The sequence below is a fragment of the Echeneis naucrates genome, chromosome 2 (genome assembly GCF_900963305.1).
Source record: "Echeneis naucrates chromosome 2, fEcheNa1.1, whole genome shotgun sequence".
Taxonomy (NCBI): domain Eukaryota; kingdom Metazoa; phylum Chordata; class Actinopteri; order Carangiformes; family Echeneidae; genus Echeneis; species Echeneis naucrates.
This window is the reverse complement of record NC_042512.1, coordinates 9,557,965-9,575,358: the sequence shown is the minus strand read 5'-3', so window position 1 is coordinate 9,575,358 and position 17,394 is coordinate 9,557,965. Positions and strand designations below refer to the sequence as shown.

The 17,394-nt window shown below is 41.2% G+C and overlaps 1 protein-coding gene, 1 long non-coding RNA gene and 7 other non-coding genes across 9 annotated transcripts in view; 5 read left to right on the top strand and 4 right to left on the bottom strand.

The window, feature by feature from the left end:
* LOC115052583 (NACHT, LRR and PYD domains-containing protein 3-like) overlaps positions 1-17,394 on the bottom strand; it is a 111,704-nt gene that overhangs the window by 22,136 nt on the left and 72,174 nt on the right. The gene's annotated exons all lie outside the window — the stretch shown is intronic.
* On the top strand, positions 71-142 carry trnap-ugg (transfer RNA proline (anticodon UGG)). Its single transcript has one exon. It is a non-coding gene; the product is annotated as a tRNA-Pro (tRNA).
* Positions 552-623, bottom strand: trnaw-cca (transfer RNA tryptophan (anticodon CCA)). The gene has a single exon. It is a non-coding gene; the product is annotated as a tRNA-Trp (tRNA).
* Positions 3,409-3,480, top strand: trnap-ugg (transfer RNA proline (anticodon UGG)). The gene has a single exon. It is a non-coding gene; the product is annotated as a tRNA-Pro (tRNA).
* Positions 3,976-4,049, top strand: trnat-agu (transfer RNA threonine (anticodon AGU)). Its single transcript has one exon. It is a non-coding gene; the product is annotated as a tRNA-Thr (tRNA).
* trnak-cuu (transfer RNA lysine (anticodon CUU)) lies at positions 4,329-4,401 on the bottom strand. Its single transcript has one exon. It is a non-coding gene; the product is annotated as a tRNA-Lys (tRNA).
* trnaf-gaa (transfer RNA phenylalanine (anticodon GAA)) lies at positions 4,798-4,870 on the bottom strand. Its single transcript has one exon. It is a non-coding gene; the product is annotated as a tRNA-Phe (tRNA).
* Positions 5,013-5,085, top strand: trnak-cuu (transfer RNA lysine (anticodon CUU)). The gene has a single exon. It is a non-coding gene; the product is annotated as a tRNA-Lys (tRNA).
* Positions 6,418-7,517, top strand: LOC115052624 (uncharacterized). The gene is made up of 3 exons (XR_003841380.1): positions 6,418-6,457; positions 6,543-6,612; positions 6,898-7,517. It is a non-coding gene; the product is annotated as an uncharacterized LOC115052624 (long non-coding RNA).

The following is a 17,394-nucleotide window of genomic DNA, read 5'->3' as shown; positions in this document are numbered from 1 at the left end:
TAAAGAACGCTTGAATAGAGATCAGAATGAAAAGTAAAATTTTTTCAAAAATTTTAAAAACCTTATCAAGGGCTCGTTGGTCTAGGGGTATGATTCTTGCTTTGGGTGCGAGAGGTCCCGGGTTCAAATCCCGGATGAGCCCTTCATATGACGTGTCCAATGATCTGCCCCCCTTCAGCTGTGGACATTTTACCTCCTTCACTTTCCAGCAAAACATTTCCAATATTATTTTTTTAAACATTGATTCAATGTGGTCCTTAACCTGCAATACGCCCTTTAAGGTAACATTTGTGACTTTCTAACTACTTTCTTAACCCTCCACCCTCCATATCATTGATAAAACTTGCTGACTTTTGGGTTTTTTTTTTTTTTTTTTTTTTTTTGTTCAAAATAAACTGAAATAAAATGAAATGGTGATGTGTGTCCATCTAAAATAATGGGAAATAGTGATGTGAAATGTGATGTGAAGAAATTAAATGGATCATCAGAAAAACATGTCCTGCTGCACCACAGAGTATGTGAGCGTTTACCAAAAGTGCAAACAGATGATCTGACCCTGACGTGAGTTGAACACACAACCTTCTGATCTGGAGTCAGACGCGCTACCATTGTGCCACAGAGTCTCTCGGAAGCGCACAACTGTAGGAGTTGAAACGCAGCAAAACATATTACATTACCAAAATAAAGATTTGAAGAAGGAAATACACATAACAGTCTGTGTTTTTTGTCAATTTTTTGGAGGATTTTTTGCAGTTCCTCATCAGAGACTGGCAGCTGGACACACATGTCAGGATGGCTCAGTGGTCTTTTGGAGCCCACTGAGAGACGTGCTGTGTTTAATCTACTTTCTCTTATCCAGCATACATCGACCAACAATGACTGCTAGAGTCAAATATCTTAACATCAGTTTGAACCAACATGAAACTAGCTGAGGTTTAAATAGTGTAACTACAGCTGCTGGTCATAAAGTCTCTGCGGGGCAATGAGCCAGTGTGTTTGGCTGCTAACTGAAAGGATGGTGGACAGGAACCTGCAGAGAGATGCTGAGGTTGTGAGTTCAAGCCTCAGCTGGAGCATCTGGCAGTCTGTGGATTGCTCCTGGAATGAACTGAATAAACTTTGCACCAGAGTGTAGCAAAAAAAAAATTCTGTAATGTGTGCACACTGTTAATGAAGCTCCAAAGACAATCATGGTCCTGCCAGATAACTTTGAGTTCTGCTGACCGAAGAAAGAAGCCAAATGTTTGTTGGATCAGGAATCCTGAAATGTCTCTCTTTTGTGCAGTCAGGATGTCCAAGCAATCTCAGACTGTCCCTGTTTTACCAGCATCCCTACAAGTGAATCTGTCTTTTTCTTTTGTCCTCAGTAAAATAAACTGCATTTAAAAGCTTCACAAAGTGAACAAGCTTCCAATGACAACTGTCCCAAGTAAAGTCTCCATATTGTTCAACTTTTGCCCAAATGATTCAGTTGTGGAACTAATTTTCACTCCGATGCCGATGATCCCCTCCAACGAGACAACGACCTTTTGTTACTCAATGTGATTCAACTTTGTTAAGATTTGGCAATATATAAGAATGAATCTGATTTAATTTGAATCTGTGATTTTTGTTTTGGTGGCCATCAGAATTTATAATGAAACTAGTTGTGCTAACTCATTCGTGGCTGGATTTGTGAAGTAATGTCAAATCTGTAAATATTAGTCAAAGAAGACAAGAAGACAAACGCACTAACGGCTCCCTTCGATAGCTCAGTTGGTAGAGCGGAGGACTGTAGAGGCTTACAGCTGAAATCCTTAGGTCGCTGGTTCAACTCCGGCGAGGTCTTTCCTTTCATCGGCCTCATCCAGCATGGTGATGAGTCTGATTACAGACAGGAGGGGATCACTGTTCATGTAGAGTAGCTGTGTTTTATACTACAAGCAGCACTGAGTTTCTAACATTCAGGAAATCCCAGTCTTCCACAAGACAGGCAGAGATCCTGTCCACAAAGGAGTTTAAACAAAGAACATCCCCAGTGGGCTTGAACCACCATCCTTTCAGATAACAGCCAAACACATTATACATTGCACCACAGAGACATGTTGAGAAAATGAAAGTGATGAACTGTGGATGGCAGCCTGGCATTGTGCATCAATTTGGAGAGCAGCAGCGGTCAGGTGGACAGGTTTCCTTCAGCAGTTCTGCCCTCTGTGAATACACCTGTTTGGTCACACCCTGTGTTGTTATTGTTTTCACCAGCTTGAGGAATTGGTTGTCATATTGTTGCTGCTAACAACCTTTTCAAAAGAAAAGCTGTCACAAAAAGAACAACAGCATCAAACGCACGAGTGTTGAGCACAGAGACTTTCGATTGGCAAAGTTTAACAGGCTGTTGATGGTTTCCGTTTTTAACAGATGCCCCTTGACAAGCAGAGAGATAAGAACTCATCTTCCTTTCTTTTGGCTGGAACTACAAAGCCTCTTCAGTTTTCAACAGCATTGTCATCCATTGGAGGACTGTTTGGAGCTTCATCAGCCTCCTCACCAGGCTGAGCATTCTGGGAAGTAGTGGAGTCAGGGTCAGGTCCTATGACAGTTGTTGCATCAGCTACATCATCCATTTAACGTTTTTGTTTTGCAGAACGAGTCCTCATGTTTCCCTCAATGAAGGAAAGATTGGTTGGCACGAATGGGGAGGTTTTCATGTTTGAAAAGCCCATTTTTCATGTTTTTGAACTTCCACTGATGCTGGTGCTTCAGAAGAGTCAGAGTCAGTCGCGATGGTACGTAGAAGTTGTTTTGCATGTTCAACAGATTGTGACTTAAGAAGCTGTGCTATTGACCTCACAAAGAAATCTTTAACACCATGTGCTTTATTTTTCAGGCCGTCTCACTGGCAGATCATCTTAATGCAGTGTGCAACATCTACCCTTACAGAACATGGGGGCAGTTTTGCAGGTTGATTCCCAAGCAAGACGTTAAACCTATTCAGATCAGCCAAATCAGAAAAGCCAATTTAGATTATTTTATTTGTATCTTTAGTTCAGATGTAGCAAAGCGCAACAATGCTGTCAATAAGGATCTTTCCCATTTGGGTTACTTGAAGTGATGGTGGCCACTGATGCAACACTCCGTAGCAGCACCACTCTGATGTACAGGGACGTATTTTGGATCTGAAAATACCCCCAACATATGTGGCTGACCATCATGACTCTTACCAAAGTTTCTTTAGCATATAATAAACTGTCACATTAATGTCCTGAATGTGCTGTGTGTAAATAATGAAAAAAAAAAAAAAGCCCCACAAACTTTCCATCAGTCACCATCAAAGGAGATGCTGATTCTGTGATGTCACAAAGGTTCTAATGACATCAAAGAGATGAAAGACTCCTCCCACTTTTTTGTCATGAACTCCACAGTCAGCATGGCTCGTTGGTCTAGGGCTATGATTCTCGCTTTGGGTGCGAGAGGTCCCGGGTTCAAATCCCGGACGAGCCCATCTGTTGCCTTTAAGTGCTAACTGTTACACTATGGAGCTGTGTGAGCTTTGCTGTCTGGTTGTTAGTTGCAGTATCTTGGCAACTGAAGCAAGAGTTCAAGTCCCATCTGGGGTGGTTTACAGCATCTTTCTGCTGTTCTCTGCTCCAAACATAGGGACAGCTTTGAGGATTCACAAAATGTGAAATTTGGTATTCTTGTGCAGTGAAGCTGGCATAGGTATGTGGTAGTGTGGCTGAGCGGTCCAAGGCGCTGGCTTTAGGCTCCAGTCTCTTCAGATTTGTGTGTTTGAATCCCACCACTGTCAGGTGCAGAAGCATCACATAGTGCAAAGGAACTAATTTCTAACATATGTAAAAGTTATGTTCACCTCACACACTAAAGGTCTCTGGACAGAAACTGTTAAGAAACAACTTTATTCTAGAGTCATGATGGGCAGCTACTTATGTTGGAATATTTTTTATATATCCTCTGTACATTTTTGCATGTCAGAGTGGTGCTGTGGCTTAGTTGGTCAAAGGGCCTGTCTAGTAAACAGGAGATCCTGGGTTCAAATCCCAGCAGTGCCTATTTTAAGGTTGTTGAGATAAACTCATGTAACTTCTTCTGCAGGAGTTCCATTTAAACTAAAACAAACAGAGAATGAAGTTGTTTCCTAACAGTTTCTATCCAGCGACCTTTAGTGTGTGAGGTGAACATGACAATTTTTACATATTCCATTCCGACCACAGGGAGTTACCATCAACCTGAAAGGTGGAAGTCTCAGTACTTTTTAACCTGCTCATAACCAGGCAGTGTTCTGCTGGGTAAGTTTGGGTCTAAAAAAAAAAAAAAAAGAAACTACTTATCGCCCAACGTGGGGCTCGAACCCACGACCCTGAGATTAAGAGTCTCATGCTCTACTGACTGAGCTAGCCGGGCTACTAGAACTGCAAAAAATTTTCCTAAAAATTCCCCAAAAATACAGACTGTTTATTTTTATCATTATGCTGCGTTTCAACTCCTTGACGCTTTGAGCTGCAGAAAGAACAAGAGCAGTCGCACTATACATCATTATGAGAAACCTGGATGCTGTGTTCAAAGATTTGGAGGAAAGAATGGCAGAAAGATGTCTTTGAAGCCTTTTGGACACACAACCAGTCAGCGTGAAATATCAGAGTGTTAGACAAGACTGAGTGACGAGTGACTAAGCAGGATAACATGGAGCGGTAATTGAGGGATCAGAGTGTTGGAGAGCAGAACTCTTTCCTGTGCTTCAGATACACTGCTTACCTGAGCTTGAACCTCACTCAGGTACCACTCAGGTACCACCTCCGATGCCAAAACCCGGGATTGAAACAGGGACCTTTAGATCTTCAGTCTAACGCTCTCCCAACTGAACTATTTCGGCTGGCTGCCCCCATTAATGCTGGATGTCCCACAGTGAAGGCTTCAAATGCACATCTCTCACAGTGTTATCATGACAATGGGACATCACCATGGCCCAGTCTGTATTTTTTAGCAATTTTTTGGAAGATTTTTTTTCTTTCTGAGCCCAGCTAGCTCAGTCGGTAGAGCATGAGACTCTTAATCTCATGGTTGTGGGTTTGAGCCCCACGTTGGGCACTAAGGAGTTCTTGTCTCTTGATGTCTTGCATATTCCAAGCAGCACTATTTTCTAACATTTGGATGTTGGTAAAGAGTGACTTTGCATTGGCCAGCAATCAAACCCAGGCCTCCGTGGCAGGCGAGAATTCTACCACTGAACCACTTTAAACGATGACGTGTTGAAACAAAACTTTATTGATTCAATCTGGTCAGCAGAATATAACCTGATGAAATCATTTCCATCTTCACCTGCTGCAACATTAAACTTTCTACATGAATGCATCACTGATCCATGCAAAAAATAAAAACATAAAAAACATCAAACAACATATGACCAGAACAGCAGCTGCTTCACCAAAAAGCTCCAAAGCCCACTCAGGGACCTGCTGTGTTTAGTTCATTTGTTGCACAAAGAGCTGAAGCAGAGAGCTTTGTCAATAAAGAATGTGGAATCAAAGAGAAAGAGAAAAGGTTGTCATGTTTAACATGGATTTGTATCATCTCTGTTGATTCAAACAGCCTTACGTGCCTCTGAAAAAAGGGAGAGTTGCTAAAATAGGATTTATTCCAGAGCTTTGCACTTCTGTGCTGCTTGTATGTTCTCCCTGTGAAAAAGGGAAGAAGTTGAACATTGCCAAAACACCCGTGCTTGATATGAGAACACAGCAGTGAGCATCATGGTGCTCATGCTGATATCAACATGGAGTCATTCCTTTCCTTCTGTGGGAGGAGTCTTGGATCTCTGATGTCATTAAACCTTTGTGACATCACAGAATCAACATCTCCTTCAATGTTTGCTGACAGAACGGGAAAAGGTTCAATTTAAGCTGTAAGCAGTGATGAACGGACCCTCACACCGCTCTGCAACTTGCCTTTTTTCTTATTTATAGTAGATATGATAAAGATGACACACACAAAGTCCTTGTTTAATCGAGGTTAAGGACACAAAACCGTAGCAACAAAAAGAAACATTTTACGGCACAAATGCAAAGTAAATCTTTACTAACATTGAAATGTAAGAAACGGTGGGCTCCGGCTTCTCCGGTAATGAAAAGTTAGTCGTTGGGTTTAAAACCACAGTTCCTTGAACACTCTCTGGTTTACATGTTTCGCTTATATATTTGACGTCTACAGACCATTTCACCGCTCCGTATAAAGAATCACACAACAGGTGTCCTCTCACTATTTTCCAGTTTAAAGGCACGACAGCAGCATTCTCTGTCTCTTCTCTGTCGGAGAGTTGAGAAGTTCTGCCTCCTCAGTGTCTACAGATCAGTTCATTTCTCTGCACTTCGTCTTTTATTGTGGACCACAGAGGACCGGAAGTCGGCTCGTCCGCCGATCAGCTGTCCGATCGTGACGCTCGTGAATCAGCAGGAGACACTTCACAGTAAGCCAACGTCCTGTTTTCTACATGTACACTAAAACAGACATAACATTTTTTATAGAAAATCATTGCGGAGTGATCCACACAGATCCACACTCGGACCGTCCACTTCATACCATCCTACGTCATATGAGAAGTTCATCTGATCTCCACATCTGGTTTGTGATATTTCCTCATATGATAGTGAGGTAAAATGTGTTCAGTACAGCTGCTTCTTATCTGGAGTTTTTTTTTTCTGTCATCTATAATAAAGTAGAAAAGAGACACAGCTCCACAGTAACAGAGGTGTGCTGCTGTAACGCTGAGTGCTGGATTCATGTTCAGTTTATGGTTTTAGAATCAGTGATGCATTCATGTAGAAACATCAGTTTAATGTTGCTGATTTCATCAGGTTATATTCTGCTGACCAGACTGAATCAATAAAGTTTTATTTCGTGGGGTAGATTGTTTGAAGGAGCCGTCAGCTCCAAAGATTCAACCCCCAATTCCGCTGCGTCACAGCTCCGGAACAGCTTCTGCATCCAGCAGCCCTCCGCAGCAGATCAGCAGAGTAACAGATACGTAGAGTCCGAATATTTCCGGATGCCGGAAAACGGCCCATAACAGACTCTCAGAACAGGTCGAGCGGGACGGAAAATAGCGTGAAGTGTATTTTCAAAACAAAACACACCTGGACGGGGACAGACCTGAAATCAACAGGTCATCCCGTTGACTCCATGGACGAGGAGACCAAATCACAGAATAATCCATCATCCGCCACATCCGGTAAAGACACCCATAAAAAGGATGCAGCGTGGAATACCAAAGCAGGAGTAAGTGGAGGGATGATAAATTACTGATTTGACCCAATAAATATCATCTGGTTCTCTTTATATTTATCGGTGAGAGTACGGAGGAGTTCTGGAGACATTCCGCATCCAGTGGAATCCGGTTACACCCGTAACAGAGGAAACACACACACACACACACACTCAGATGGGACCACCTGACTTCCAGTAACCGCAGCAGCTGAAAGTAAAAGTGTTCAGAGTTCAGCCTCCATTTTGAAGCTGTCGGAGCAGAAGCAGGGAAATTGAAGGCTGAGGCCGGTGAGTGTTAACATTATTATTATTTCACTGTCAGTTTGTCCCTGTGGACTGTGGAGGGACGAAGACTCACAGTGGACTTCTGTGGATATACATGTAGATATTGTCTTTATGTTTTTTCATGGAAGCTGCAGTTAAAGTTCACCTTCACTCATCAGCTGCATGAAGATCAGTTCGACCATCAGGTAACATAACCAACAGCCTTCATCCTGTTTGTCAGTGAATGTTGAACTGATTTAAAGTCAACAAAATGGGAATATTGAAAGATTTAGCTATATTTATGTATAAAATACTGAACTTCACTCCATCTCACTACTACAAATCAAAAAATGACATAAGATATTTATATTTACAAATTTTCTTTGAAAACTGACAGTTTGATTCTCATATCTGAGACCATGATGATCATTTTCAACCAGCTACCTTCTCAGATATATAAAGAAGACTAACTAACTGAGATGGGCTGTTGAAGAGTTGAAGAACATGACAAAAAGACAGGAAGATAGAAAAAGTGATAAAAGAACACAAACTGCTCAGTTCTGTTTAATGTTCACTATTAAAATAAACTGTTATATTCATTTAAATGTTGCAGTCAGTGAATGCTTTAATCGTGATGATGAACCATCAAACTCCTCACAGCTCCCTGTTCAGATTCCAGATAAAGAGGGTTGGTTGTGGATGATGTGGTTACTTCGTAACAAGATCTCTTCAAATTTTTGTGATAAAGACATGAACTTACTGCTGAAAACATCAGCATGATATCAGTTAAACCAGCAGAATATCATCTGACAACTCACTTGAACTGAAGATAGTGAAGTGTGAGCATTCTTTTTTTTTTTTTAATAAAAATGAATATAATTCTATCCTGAGTAAATGTCACTATACACTTTAATAATTATAATGATGATAAGGATCTTTATACAAATAAACAGAAACATGCATGATCTACATCATACAGATTATTATTCTGTGTGATTGCGATAGATCATCAAGTGTAGAGAGCAGCAGGGTCCCCTCTCCTCCTCCGGCAGCATCGCACACTAATATTGTGAGCAGTAATGTATTTCTATGCAGCAGATTTAGATCAGACTGCTTCTTTTTCATTTCCCCGACAATCTGTCATCCAGGACTAACAGTGTTCTCTTCTAAAGTTACTTTCTGCCATTCACCTTGTTTCATTTAGGTCAGAACTTGGGCTTTCAAATAATGTGTGTTTTCTTTTGTCAGTTTGATCAATCATTGTTTCCTCTTCAGTAAAATTTAGCGAGCTTCTTCAATAATTACATTTTTCCGAAAGAAAAATACTGAGCTAAATGCAAACTGGGCAAATGAGGGTGTGTTGGTTATCACCATGTAGTGGACAGATAGTAGAACTTCATCACATCCTGTTTGTTTCTTATCAGGAGAAAGAAAACTGTTTGAGTAATGAAGAAGTGAAGAACGAGCAGCCAGAAAACTGTTTGAGTAATGAAGAAGTGAAGAACGAGCAGCCACATGTTTTCTGAACACAAAAAGCTGGAATGTGTGTAAATCAACCTGAAGTGAGTTCAGCAGGTGAGGATCTGTATATCTTTGATCAACGGGATCACTGTGATCACATTGTACTTGTTGATTTAGATTTTTATGTTACTTTTGGCAGCAGTTTGATTATAATCTGAGTTTATTGATGGAGGTTCCTCAGAACTGGTCAGCTGGCTAAGAGGCATCTGAACTCAGTTTGACTTCAGTTTCCTCAGTTCATTTGTCTTCCAATACATTTAGAAACAATAAGAAACAAAGGCAGCACTTTAATATGACCAGTTTGTTCAGCACAGTTTGTTCAGTTTGATTTCTCCACACTGACTGATTTAATGTAAAATGTTCCCACATTGTTTATCACCATCTAGTGGACAGATAGCAGAACTTCATCACATCATGTTTGTTTCCTGTGATGAGGAAGAAAACTGGTTCAGTAACATTGATGTCAAATCTTTCCATTTTGTTGCAGAGCAAAGATGAGCCAAACATAATTTTTTTTATTTTATTTTATTATTCATCCTCTTCATCCATGAGAAAATACAAAATAATACAGACAAAGAAACAGTTGCCCCTGGACATTTATATTTTGTCTTATTTTACATAATTTTCCTCTTTGTTACATGATATTTTCCTCTTTGAAAATTACCAAGGTATATGAATAGTAGAAATAAGAATTGAATATTGAAATGATAAAAAAATCCAAATTTCTGATGGTTCCATCTTTTGGTTGAGCTCAGAATGACATAGTTGTTTCATATCACGAAAGTTTATAAAAATTGAACTCTGAAGTTATGAGGGTGTGACTTCTCCTCAGCTCAAACAGACACCAGGACTGATGAGGGAGAACAAGCAGCTTCTTCTCTTCACATGAAGCTGGAAAGTGTCAGAAAGTCTCCCTGAAGTGAGTTTAGCAGGTGAGAATCTGTAAATGTCTGAACAGGATCACTGTGATTACACTGAGCTGTTTATTTACCTTCCTTTCTTTCTTCCTATTTCATATTTTATCTGGAATTTGTAGTGAATAGTTCCTTCTCTTTGTTCCTGCTTTGATATACAGTCAGATTCTTAGACTTAGTAAACCCAAGACTTTTAAATAACCAGAGTTAAACTCAATTTTATTTAAATGGTATTTAAATGGTCACCACAAATTAATCTAAAGTGATGCAGAAGTCTTTATCAACTTAACTTTCTTGATAAGGCTTAAGTTGATTTCCTTGAACTGGTGTGCAGTGTTATAGTTGAGCCATGACAGAACAAACATGTCAGAAGTGGTCTGATACTTTGGATGAACTTGGCTGAGTGAATTGAACTCTTACTGTTAATGGTACAGTTAACATTTTTCCAGGTACAGTGAAGCCATTGATTGAAGCAGCACTTCTTGTTTTTATGAGTTATTTGCTCAATAAGGTGACATGAAAATAACAAATGTTTGAGATGCATCCTAATTATCAGATGATAGAGCCACCTCCTCTGTTCTGGGGTTTCCTGACAGGTCAGACTGGTTTATTTATAACTGTTTTTTTTTTTTACTTGGCTTCTGAAGGAATAACCTGGCCCTCAAAAATTTCATTACAATTCTGGACCTTCAAATTATGCCAGCCTATGGTGATCACAACTGTGTCAAGGATCCATAATTCTTCAACTTACACAAATAAAAGTAAATGGTGGTCTGAGTTTGTTTGAAATTTAGTGTTAATGCCAATATATAACATTGAAGATTGGTATTAACATGAATCAGGAATGTTCTCTGTTTATAACAGAATCTGACTGAAATCAACACAGAGAGAGAAAAGTCAAACAGTTTGTTGTTGGGAGTTAAAGGCTGAAGTTAGTGACAGTAATGCTGATTATGTGTCTTGTGATGTAAATCCTGTTGTAATGAAGCTTTTTGTTGTGTTTGTGTGAAGGTGGAGGCTCAGCTATGAATCAGTGTGAGGACAGAGAGGAGGGAGCCCCTCCCTCTAAAACCACTCTGTGTGGGGAACATGAGAGTCAGACCAAAGCTCAGAGGTGAGATGAGGATCTCTAACTGTCCATCTGTCAGAGCTCAGCACTCAGATCACTGCTCCATCATTATTCACTGTCACTTACATTTTTTACTGCTGCTGTTTACTTTTTCTGCTGTTGTCTACTTTGTCCTTGTCTCCATTGGGAGCTCAACCAGGATGTGGAGATTCAATCATTCATATTCACCAGTCCATCACAGGGCCAACACACACACACATACAGACAGAGACAAACAATCTGCCACACTCAGACTCAAACCTACAGACATGGCTGTCGTGGAGCAACACCGCTAACCACAATGCCACTGTGCTGCCTGTATGTAGAGATATATTTATTATTATTATTATTATTTGACTTGCACTGGTCAATAAAACTTCATGAAAAATTCTTCACGAGTCAAATGAAAAACATCCAAACAGTCAAAGTGATCCTTAAATGTCATTAAAATGAACAAAAACATTGCACAATAAAATAATCTGGATAGTTTGTGGCTAAACAGGTAAAAACTGAACTTGTCTGATTTATTTTAAACTAATAATTTTCTGCCATCTTTCTTGGTTTTTAATTTTAATACTGTTAACTCTGTTTCTACCAGCTACCAGAAGTTAAGACCAGATTCTCCTGACCTGAGCTGTCTGTCCATGAAGAGTGATCGGTCTATGGATGACTTTATCAAAGAAAAAAGGTAAAAGCTGATCATTTGACTCTTTAAAGGTATCAAAGCTTGTCTATCAGTTTCTCTGGTGTTCATAGAAAACTCCTGGAACAAACTGTGTGTTTGTGTCTTTTCTCCTCAGAGTTCAGTCTGACAAACATCATGACACAGACCTGGACTCCATATTTATGGTGTGTAAATGTTCATCCAGTGACTACAACAGACACCAACAAAGACTTGAGTTTGAAGCTGCACTCTTTAGACCAGTAGAGCTTTACTCTGTGACAGACAGGAGTTGAATTGGGATTGAACAGGTTTGGGGTGGGAGAGAGTGGGAGAGGACTGGGAGTTGTAGTTCACCACAGAGCAATAATCCATCAGCCTCAACAGATATGTTCTGTATGAATATGGTCTGTTGGAGACTTTTACAAAACATTTCTGCTCCTTCTTCTTCATCTACAGTGAATCTTAAACAAAAGTTTATTTAGTTGTTTTCCAGATAATTTCAGCTGTGACTTAATAACAAAGACCAAAGTTAATCAGATTCAGTCCTGGACCTCCATGGACTCTGTCTCTACAGGGTTTAAAGATGGAATAATTCATCAGTGAACTAGTTCAGGTGGTCTGATCCATCTTCAGCCACAGTCACAGTTAATACCCTGAATTTTCCCTTCCTAAGTTGATGTGTTGAAGGGCTGTATCAGTTTGGTCTTCATGTGATGATCAGGATCTCTGTGTTGTCAGAATCTAAAGTCAAACTTAGTAAGTTACACCAGTGAAGTTAGTTTAGTGAAGTCAGCAGGTCTGAATCTTTCTGTGTAGCTCTGGAAAGAGACGTGGCAGCAGATGATACAGCAGCAGCTAAAGTTGAACTCTGCTGACTGATGATCCATCAGTTTATACTGAGAGTGAACTTTACACAGGATGTTATTGTGTTCCAGCTGCTGGAGGAGAACATCGTCTGTTTTGTGAAGAATGAGCTGAAGAAAATGAAAAGGAGTCTGAGTCCAGATTACCCACAATTCATCAAGAATGAGGATGATGAAGTGGGTGAAGAGCAGAGGAGGAGCAGAGAGGCATTTCTGAAGATCACAGTGAACTTCCTGAGGAGGATGAAGCAGGAGGAGCTGGCTGACTGTCTGCAGAGCAGTAAGAGGATTTAACATGATGGATCAATTAGACATTTACTAAAGTCTGAGGAGACATAAAAAAATATGATCATACTCTACATCCTTAGGAGAAGTAAACATCAACCTTGTAGTTTTTAATCTTATTTGTTCTTTGTTTATTCAGAAAGTCATGCTCAAGTTTGTCACCGTAAACTCAAATCTGGCCTGAAGAAGAAGTTCCAGTGTGTGTTTGAGGGGATCTCTAAAGCACGAAACCCAACCCTTCTGAATCAGATCTACACAGAGCTCTACATCACAGAGGGAGGGACTGGAGAGGTCAATGAGGAACATGAGGTCAGACAGATTGAAACAGCATCCAGGAAACAGGACAGAGCAGAAACAAGCATCAGACAAGAAGACATCTTTAAACCCCCACCTGGAAGAGACCAACCAATCAGAACAGTGATGACAAAGGGAGTGGCTGGCATTGGGAAAACCGTCTTAACACAGAAGTTCACTCTGGACTGGGCTGAAGACAAAGCCAACCAGGACATAGAGTTCACATTCCCCTTCACCTTCAGAGAGCTGAATGTGCTGAAAGAGAAGAAGTTCAGCTTGGTGGAACTTGTTCATCTCTTCTTCACTGAAACCAAAGAAGCAGGAATGTGCAGCTTTGATCACTTCCAGGTTGTGTTCATCTTTGACGGTCTGGATGAGTGTCGACTTCCTCTGGACTTCCACAACACTGAGGTCCTGACTGATCCTACAGAGTCCACCTCAGTGGACGTGCTGCTGACAAACCTCATCAGGGGGAAACTGCTTCCCTCTGCTCGCCTCTGGATAACCACACGACCTGCAGCAGCCAATCAGATCCCTCCTCAGTGTGTTGACATGGTGACAGAGGTCAGAGGGTTCAGTGACCCCCAGAAGGAGGAGTACTTCAGGAAGAGGTTCAGACATGAGGAGCAGGCCAGCAGGATCATCTCCCAGATCAAGACCTCACGAAGCCTCCACATCATGTGCCACATCCCAGTCTTCTGCTGGATCACTGCTACAGTTCTGGAGGAGGTGTTGAAGACCAGAGAGGGAGGAGAGCTGCCCAAGACCCTGACTGAGATGTACATCCACTTCCTGGTGGTTCAGTCCAAAGTGAAGAAGGTCAAGTACGATGGAGGAGCTGAGTCAGATCCACACTGGAGTCCAGAGACCAGGAAGATGATTGAGTCTCTGGGAAAAGTGGCTTTTGAGCAGCTGCAGAAAGGAAACCTGATCTTCTATGAATCAGACCTGACAGAGTGTGGCATCGATATCAGAGCAACATCAGTTTACTCAGGAGTGTTCACACAGATCTTCAAAGAGGAGACAGGGCTGTACCAGGACAAGGTCTTCTGCTTCGTCCATCTGAGTGTTCAGGAGTTTCTGGCTGCTCTTCATGTCCATCTGACCTTCATCAACTCTGGAGTCAATCTGATGGCAGAAAAACAAACAACCTCCCTGTGGTCAAAACTGTTTGGAAATAAACCTGAACCTTTAATTCTCTACCAGAGTGCTGTGGATAAGGCCTTACAGAGTCCACATGGACACCTGGACTTGTTCCTTCGGTTCCTTCTGGGTCTTTCACTGCAGACCAACCAAACTCTCCTACGAGGCCTGGTGACAAAGACAGGAAGTAGCTCAGAGACCAATCAGAAAACAGTCCAGTACATCAAGACAAAGATCAGTGAGAATCTGTCTCCAGAGAAAAGTATCAACCTGTTTCACTGTCTGAATGAACTGAATGATGGTTCTCTGGTGGAGAAGATCCAACAGTCCCTGAGATCAGGACGTCTCTCCACAGATAAACTGTCTCCTGCTCAATGGTCAGCTCTGGTCTTCATCTTACTGTCATCAGAAAAAGATCTTGACGTGTTTGACCTGAAAAAATACTCTGCTTCAGAGGAGGCTCTTCTGAGGCTGCTGCCAGTGGTCAAAGCCTCCAACAAAGCTCTGTATGTGCAAATAAATCCATCTAGATCAACTGGATCTTTTTTTAGTTGAGAATCAAAAGCATGATTCTTTAATCACTTATCTTGTTTTGCTGATTCCTCCTCAGACTGAGCCTCTGTAACCTCTCAGACAGAAGCTGTGAAGCTCTGTCCTCAGTCCTCAGCTCCCAGTCCTCTAGTCTGAGAGATCTGGACCTGAGTAACAACAACCTGCAGGATTCAGGAGTGAAGCTGCTTTCTGCTGGACTGGAGAGTCCACAGTGCAGACTGGAAGGACTCAAGTTAGTTTAATGGTTTTGCATTAATAATTTATAGACATACTTTTACTTAAAATGCAATATATAAGGTTGTTTGTTTTTTTTTTTTTTTTTTTAACTTTGTTTTTTTACTCTTGTGATTCTTCTTCAGACTGAGTGGCTGTAACCTCTCAGACAGAAGCTGTGAAACTCTGTCCTCAGTCCTCAGCTCCCAGTCCTCTAGTCTGACAGATCTGGACCTGAGTAACAACAACCTGCAGGATTCAGGAGTGAAGCTGCTGTCTGCTGGACTACAGGCTCCAGCCTGTAGACTTGGAGGAATCAGGTTTGTGTTCAGCAGAGTTCAATTCACTTCAAATTAAATACTAAATACTAGTATTTAAATACTTCCATTTTGTTTGCTATAGAAATGACTGCTAAAGAAACAGTATACCAATGAAGTGCAGAGAAGTTAAAAAATAAAAAGCCTGAAAATGGCCAGTTGAAAGTGATTTGTGTGGCAACACATTGGTAAAATAGATGACGAGAAAAATGCAGAGCTGGTGGTGGAAACACTTCAAACTTGAGGAAGCATAAACTATTTTTAAAGGTGGATGACTGTGTGATGTTTGATATGCTGAGTGGGCACAGCTGTCACCAGAAAGGGTCAACATGCTTGTCTTTCTGACAAAGAGCTGTTCTAATATTATCACTGTGGGATTCCACTGAATGTGAAACGTCTCCCGAATGGCTCTGTACTCTTCCTTCCTCAACACCCACTGGATCCATGCGCACTGTTGTGGCTCCGCTAGACAGTGGGAGGTTGCAAGGACTCATGAGATCTCGCAAATTGACGCATAATCGCGCAGTATCGCTGGTTGTAGTTTCTATACATCTCTCAGGTCAGAGTTAATGGTTGTCTTATATATTTTTAGAATCTTTCATTAAATCAGGTAAAATGAACTGAAGAGGTTTGTAGAATTGGGAGATTGTCATGAGTATAAAAAGCTTCATGCTCCATAATGAATCACTGATTTGATTCACCACCTTCTGCACTCACTAAGTTAAACAAATCAAACACACACATGTTGCTCAGCCAACAGGTGCATGGTGGGTCATGCTGGCATCCTCCTGGTGAATCCTCCAGTGATTACTTCTATGTTCACCATGTTTACTTTTAGGGAGGTGGGCACAACCTTTCTGCTGCTTTTGGCATTTGTCACAGTTGTGATGATGGAGTTCTCATTCAGGAAAATATTTAAGGGGCTCAAAGACACCAGAGGTTGAGTGGACTGCTGATATGATGCTCTGTGGATGAATGAACCTTGTAGTGTAGGGGCTCGAAATGGTTACGCACACACTTCATAGTGGGCAGCAGACAGGAGACAGTAACTGTATCAAAAGACACTATTATCCTGTCAGATTTTATGTAATTTTTAGGTCTGCAGGTAACCTAAAGAAATTCACTGGCTAGCTGTTACTCCTACTTACAAAAGGATATGTGGAGACACTATCAGGGCTAAGTCTAAATCAAAAGGGGTTTGAATACTTAAATCTAATTGAGGTTACTTAAAAGAAAAAAAACAACCTGTAATGTGTAACCCTAAAGTACAAATCAAGATCTCTCAAAATAATATTTGCCCAGAAGGTTAATTGGGCATAGACGCAAAAAAGTATCACAGTACACAGTTCACCCTGCTATCACGAATCATGGCAACACAAAACTTAAATCATCAATGCCCCAAGCAGAATGGAGAGATAGAGGGATCGGTGGGTGTGTGTGGTTTAGATCAGTCCGGTTCCAGCTTCCAGTGGAACAGCTTGAGGAGTAAAAGTAAGTGTGTGTGTGTGGGTGTGTGTGTGTGTGTGTGTGTGTGTGTGTGTGTGTGTGTGTGTGTGTGTGTGTGTGTGTGTGGTTCCACTTCCTCTGGGGTTCAGTGTGTGTGAGTGGACGTATGGTGGATCAGTGTGTTAAATGGTTGAGGGGACAGTGATGGACTGTGTTAGCTCTGTTGTGGGGCTCCTCCAGGCAGGTATGGAGTCCCAGTATACAGGCACCTTTTTCCTCCTTGGTACTCCTGGGATCATCACCACTCCTCAGGCCATGGGTTTCCAAACCTCCAGTGAATCCAGCTGGTTCTCTTCCTCGTGTTACTGCTTTCTTATTTTCCCAACATCTCTTTGATTAGCAGGCAGAGTTGAATGAACCTGGACAGCTTTTCTTTGTTCCCCTCACTCTCACTCCTCTCTGTCGTTGTCTTGCTGTTTGTGTCAGTAGCTTTTTCCTTCCACCGGTTCACAGGTGCCATTCATTTAACACACCACTTTTTTTTTTAGTTTTTTTT